We start from the raw sequence: 6,708 nt of genomic DNA, 5'->3' as shown, positions 1-6,708 counted from the left end.
TGTGAGTGAGATGGGCCCATTAAAGTCTCGTGATGTCGTGTGACACACCCATGGGGCAGCCGCACAGAGAAAGACAGGGAACACCAGGGCAGCAAAAGATTGGAGCAGAGACCAGTGGTTAGTGTCTAAGGAGACCCTCCAGAGGGGAAGGAGCCCAGTTTGGCAGTGCCGGCCAGTTTCAATGGTGTAAATAATCCCCATATGGCCGACGGCAAGGTGCCACTTCACGTCACTACTGGCAGAGCTGAGAACCATGTGTGTACGGAGCTCTTGTGAGTCCCTGTGAGCCGGCCCTGGCCACTGCTTGGGGGAGGACAGGCCTCCCACACGTGGCTGGGGGCTGCGTAAACTGATAGAGCGGTGCTGGAAGAGGATTTGGCAATACCTACAAAAGCTAAACATATTGCACGCCTCGAAATGCCACCACCCCAAGCAGAGACCCACACATGTTCACCAACAGACATGCACAAGCATGTTTAGCAGTGCTACCTGGAACAGCACTGAACTAGAAATGACCCAGATGGCCGCTGACGGTAGGATGTTATATTTGCACACAAGGAAATAGTCTACAAATGAGACGAGTAGCCTACCGCTGCACACAGCTCTAGGAATGAGCTTCCTGAACACAGTGTCAATCAAGGCAGCCAGTTGAAAGGTACTCACTGCATGATTCCTCTATGTGAAGTTCCAAGCAGACAGAATGAATTCGTGGAGTTAGAAATGAGGACGATGGGCCTTTCCTTCCAGTGGCAGCCATCAGCTCAAAGGTATTCAAACAGGTACATCCAGGAGCTATGGAGGAAGAAGCAGTCCAATGTAATGTGCTTTGTTCTCAAGGTGCACCCTGGCAGGACCACCAGCTCTCTGGGCTCCACTGGCCCCCTGCCCAACCTGACCTAATAAAGTACACAGACGAGGGTATAAGGCCAAGCAAGGTTATGTCATCTGTCAGATTCTTGTGTGTCATGGTAGTTGCAAACACCCAGCTCCTAAGGGTGTGACCTAGAGCAAGCCTGTCCATCATGGTGCTAACAGCTCAAGTTTGCCCAAAGCCTATAGTCTGTCACAGAAAAGCAAGCTGGACACCATAGTGGGGCTCTAAGACTCTTGAAATCTTACTGGATCGGCAAAGATTCCATGTACAAATGCATCCAGGTTATCTTCATCAATCCATTTCATAAAGCTATCAGAAGAAATTCTGACACCCAGGAGAGCACCAGACCAGTCCACAAGCATAGGGAGATGCGAGGACTGACATACGCAGGCCCTGAAAACATGGCCTTGGGAACAGTCCCAAGTTCCACCACATCACTAGTGGTTCTCACAGTATGGCATGGAGAAGATACAATACTCTCCAGCTAATGTAAGTAAGTGCTGATATAAGTAATGTTCATCAACAATTTAGGATAGTCAAAAAAAAAAAAAAAGAAAGAAAGAAAGAAAGAAATGAGGACAGTGGTTTTCTCTGGGGAAAACAGAAGTGCTGGGAGGTGGCACCAGCTGGGCTGATGATACTCTTATTTCTTGACCTGGAGCTGGACACACAAATTTCATTTTGTGACAGGTGGTACACTCATGTTCTATACATTTTTCTGCAAGTCTGCTATGGTTAGATTTTAAAGAATGTGAAAAATCATGAAAATTTTTATACACTAAAAAAGAAGAATCCAGGATGCCTGGGTGGCTCAGTGGGTTAAAGCCTCTGCCTTCGGCTCAGGTCATGATCCCAGGGTCCTGGGATTGAGCCCCACATCCGGTTCTCGCTCAGCAGGGACCCTGCTTCCTCCTCTCTCTCTGCCTGCCTCTCTGCCTACTTGTGATCTCTGTCTGTGAAATAAATAAATAAAATCTTTAAAAAATAAAAAATAAAAAAGAAGAATCCAGGGCACCTGGGTGGCTCAGTGGGTTAAAGCCTCTGCCTTCGGCTCAGCTCATGATCCCAGGGTCCTGGGATCAAGTCCCGCATCAGGCTCTCTGCTCAGCAGGAGGCCTGCTTCCCTCTCTCTCTCTGCCTGCCTCTCTGCCTACTTGTGATCTCTGTCTGTCCAATAAATAAATAAAATCTTAAAAAAAAAAAAAGAAGAATCCAAAAAAGAAATTAAGGAAACAATCTCATATATAATAAGGCCAAAATGAATAAAATACTTAGGAATAAACTTAACCAAGGAAGTGAAAGACTTACATCGAAAATAACAAAGCACTGCAGAAAGAAATTAACAAAGACATACTAGAAAGATGTCCCATGTTCATGGACTGGAAGATGAAATATCAGTAAGATAACAATACTACCGAAAGCAATCTATAGATTAATTGCAATCTGTATCAGAATCTCAACAAGACATTTGGCAGAAATAGAACAATCCATCCTGAAATTTATGTGGAATCTCAATGGTCAAAACAATCTTGAGGGCGCCTGGGTGGCTCAGTGGGTTAAGCCGCTGCCTTCGGCTCAGGTCATGATCTCAGGGTCCTGGGATCGAGTCCCGCATCGGGTTCTCTGCTCCGCGGGGAGCCTGCTTCCTCCTCTCTCTCTCTCTGCCTGCCTCTCTGCCTACCTGTGATCTCTCTGTGTCAAATGAATAAATAAAATCTTTAAAAAAAAAAAATCTTGAGAAGGAAGAACAAAGCAGGAGGACTCAGAGCTCCTAAATTCAAAACTGACTACAAAGTGGGTACTGACATCAAGACAGACATAGAGACAAATGGAATAGAATAGAGAGCCCTGGTGTAAACCTTTAGACATGTGGTCAAATGACTTTCAACAAGGGAAAAGGAAAGGACAGTCTTCCCACAAATGGTGCTGGGGAAACTGCACATCCCCGGGGAAAAGAATGATGTTGGAGCCCTACCTCACACCATATACAAAACTAACTCAAAATAGATCAAAAACCTAAAGTAAGGGCTAAACTATAGAACCATTGGAGGTAAACATAGTGGGAAAACTTCACAGCTTTGGGTTTGGCAGTGATTTCTTTGATATGACACCAAAAGCACATGCAAGAAAAAAAATAAACAGGACTTAATAAAAATCAAAATCTTGTGTGCATCAAAGGATGCAATGTACAGGGAGGAGAGGTGGCCCACAGATCAGGAGAGAAGGTCTGCAAACCATTTATCTGGCAAGGGACTAATATCCAGAATATGTAAAGAACCTCCAAAACTCAATAACAACAACAAGAAAAATAACCAACCTGATTAAAAGTGATCAAAGGGCTTGAATAGGCACTTTTTCAAGGGTTATTTACAGATGGCCAATAAGTCGTGAAAAGATGCTCACACCTCTAAGCATTAGAGAAATGCAAATGAAATCCACAGTCAGATGCCAGCATGGGCCTCTACCAAACAAAACAAAACCCCAGAACACCACGTGTCGTGTCGGTAAAGATGTGGGTAAAGATGTGGGGAGCCCTGTGCGCTGTTGTGGGAGCCCAAACTTGTGTAGCTGCTGTGGAAACAGCAGTGTGAAGTTTCCTCACAAAACTAAATGCAGAATGACCACACAGCCCAGCTCTTCCACATCTGGGTATCTCCAGGGATAGAAGAGAAGGCTGCACCCCATGTTCACAGCTGCATTAGCCGAAACATCTAAAATGGGGGAGCAACCAGGTGTCCATCAGTGAATGGAAGGGAAGCAAAAGGTTGTCCAGCTGGGCAAGTGAATGTTATTTAGCCGTAAAAGGAAGGAATTCCTGCTGCCTGCCACCTGCTGCCTGCCTCCCTGTGGAGGAATCTGGAGGACACAATACTCAATGAAATGAGCCAGTTGCAAAAAGACAACTACTGAGCCTTCTTCCTCTTGCGAAGGATCCCTAATGGTCTGGATGCCAGCCCAGAACCAGCCGCCATGCTGGGAGGAGTGCAGGCCATGTATAGGCCCAGCCAGGTCCCCCCAGCATGAGCCCCTGGCACTGCGTCAAGGGGCCTGTAGCGATGGTGGCCATGGCCTTCCAGCTGCCTAGAAGCCCCAGAGGAGCCGGGAGAGGCAGCTGGCTGGACCCCATCCCCCCACAGTGCGGGCTCTGGGGTAGAGCAGACGCTATGCGGTTCTGACGCATGGGGCTTGGGTGCAGCTCCCTGGCTGCTGGGGAGGCCTGCCTCCCAGAGCTGTGGGCCTCGGACAGATGGCACCGACCCTGCCCCGCAAGGGCAAGTCTGACAAGACTGAGGCTCCCCGAGGTGGTGCAGGATGGGCTGCCGAGAGATCGCTCAGGCATGACAACCTGGTGATGAACCGGGTGCCTGGCTGTCATTTTTCACTGCAGACCAGGGTGGGGAGACCTGCACAGCGTCCAGCAGGGAAGGCCACTGGCTGTCCATCACTGGGCAGCCAGCCCTGCCTGGCCCCCACTGCCCTCCACTGCACTTCCAGGTGACATTGTGACCAGAGCAGAGGGGCCTCCAGCTGGGCCAGCCGCTGGTCTGAGTGGCAGACACTGGGGTCGGGGGCATCAGGCTGGCCTGTCTGCCCCAAACCCCTGGGGTCCAGCCCTACAGCCTCCTCACACAGTCCACACCAGCTTCCTACCCAACCTCGTCCTTCCTGTCACCCAGTCCCCCAATCCTGAGCCCTGCCCCTATCTGTGACCTTGTCCATTGCCAAATCTCACCACCCTCCAGGTCCCCTGCTGTCACTGCCTCCTCCAGGAAGCCCTCCTGGTGGTCTCCTGTGGAAACACCCTGAGCCCCACCTTAGTTGTGGCCTCACCTTGCTCAGAGCAGAGAGGAGCTGCCATGCCTGAGTCTGGCTGACACAGGACAGAGTTGGGGGGGCTTCCTTCCTGGGGTCTGAGCCTGCATGCCCTGCGGGGAGTGCAAAAGCCCAGCCTGGCCCAGCCGGACACCCCCTCCAGAGCCCCCGAGGGTCCCTCCGGGGGTGTGAGGAAGGACAGGGAGACCCAAGAGCCGGAGCTGGTGCGGGTGGGCGCTGGTGTGGGCGGGTGCTGACCAGGGATGGACATGGGCAGATCCTGCCCAAGAGGAGGTGCTCCTGCCTCGAGGTGCTCCTGGCTCCAACCCAGCGCAGCCCGCCTCCTCCCCAGGCGCATGTCTGGGCCCGTCAGCCTGAGTCCATCAGTCCGAGTCCGTCATTCCGAGTCTGTCAGTCTGGGACCCGCGGGAGCCAGGGACAGGGGCTGGGCACCGCGCTCCTGCACTGCATCCGTTCCTGCTGACCGTGGGGACTTCAGAGAGGGCGCGGGTGGGGGTGCTGCACTTGGGGTGACCCAGTGCCGAGCGGGGTTGGGGGCAAGGCTGGTGGCCTCCCCAGCCTCCCACGCATGGTCGTCCACGCGGCCTGCAAACGGAGCACAGTAGGGGCTTCAGGCGGCCAGGCGCACTTTCTGGACCTGGTGCTGCGCCCGTGTTAACTTTTAATTTAAAGTCTCTAGGCAAAGCACAATGGACTTTTGACATACAAATATTAAAAATTAAATTTCCCGAGTTCATTATCTGATAATTAGAACCAAATAACATCTTAACTGAGAGGCCAGCCCCACACAGATCAAGTCAGTTCCATTTAAGATTCCATTAGACCAGTGTCGGAGCGGTAAGTAATGGACCATAAAATTTAATTTGGAAATGATCTCCGCCGTGATGGAGCGATAGCGCTCACAAAGGAGGGCGGCTGGCCGGGCTCCCGAGCCGGGATTCAAAGAGGCCGCCGCTGCTGCCTCGGAGAACATGTGTTCGGCGCTTTCTTCTCCTTTCTAGGGCCCTGCGGTATTTAAAAGTCAGAATTGACCAGTGTAGCGCCGTGTAATTACAAAGATCCCCTTATCGGAGTCTATTTGCCGGCGCAGAAAGGGAAGGCCGACCCTGGCACCGCGCAGCTCATTTGCATGCACGATAATCCGCAGTCACTGGGATTCAGCCTGTCCAGCCGTCCTGCCCCCACCCCCCCCACCCCCCCCCCCCACCCCCCCCCCCCCCCGCCCCACAAGTCCCCGGCCCGTGAGTCCCCAGCCACCAACTGGGCCATGGGCCTGCAGCAGCCAGGAGCACATGTGGAATGAATAGTCAGGAATGCTCTGGAGAGAGAGATCCCCCCAGCCCCGCTGGGGCTGGCGTGTACCTCCCTCCCCTGAAGGTAGGAGAGCAAACAGGCCTCTTGAACTGAATGACATTCTGATTTCCCCAAAGTCCCACAAAACCTCAACAACCACACAACAGGGACCCAGGCTCTTTCACAGGGGCCAGGCACGGCCCTTCCTGCACAAACCCTAGAGGCAGCGAGCAGGCTGGTTGGGCAGACCCTAGTGCCAAGCACTGGGACCCTGGGGACTGTGATGTGAGCTTCACTCTCTCTCTGCACAGATGACGTGATCACGCTCTGCTCCTGCAGCTGAAATGGGGGTGCCTTTGCACAGACCCCTCCTCAGTTTCTGGGAGCCAACAGTCCTAGGCCCGGTCCCCCCTGAGATGCCAAGGAGCTGTCCCTGTCAGCATCTGGCCTCCACTCTCTGTTCTAACACATATCAACTCTTGGCAACCCCCAGCCCACCCCACCCCCAAAATGATCTCTGGGGCCTGCGGGTGCACAGGGCAGAGAAGAGCACTCTAGCCCTCGCTCTGAACCATCTTGTTCTTATTCTGCACACATTCCTAAACACCCTGGGGATCTGCTTTTCTGTCCATCAGAAACCAGGGCCGAAGCGGGAGAAGTCATATTCCCAGCGACCCCGGCTGTGGTGAGAAGTGGCCACTGGGGAC

At 52.4% G+C, this 6,708-nt stretch overlaps 1 pseudogene; it reads left to right on the top strand.

Annotated features, from left to right (window-relative positions):
* The first annotated feature begins 729 nt into the window (after positions 1 to 729).
* Positions 730 to 1,367, top strand: LOC116582443 (annotated as a pseudogene).
* The last annotated feature ends 5,341 nt before the right edge of the window (positions 1,368 to 6,708 follow it).

This window comes from Mustela erminea, chromosome 2 (assembly GCF_009829155.1).
Source record: "Mustela erminea isolate mMusErm1 chromosome 2, mMusErm1.Pri, whole genome shotgun sequence".
Lineage (NCBI taxonomy): Eukaryota > Metazoa > Chordata > Mammalia > Carnivora > Mustelidae > Mustela > Mustela erminea.
Note: the sequence above shows the minus strand (reverse complement) of the source record. Positions and strands in the feature narration are given on the sequence as shown.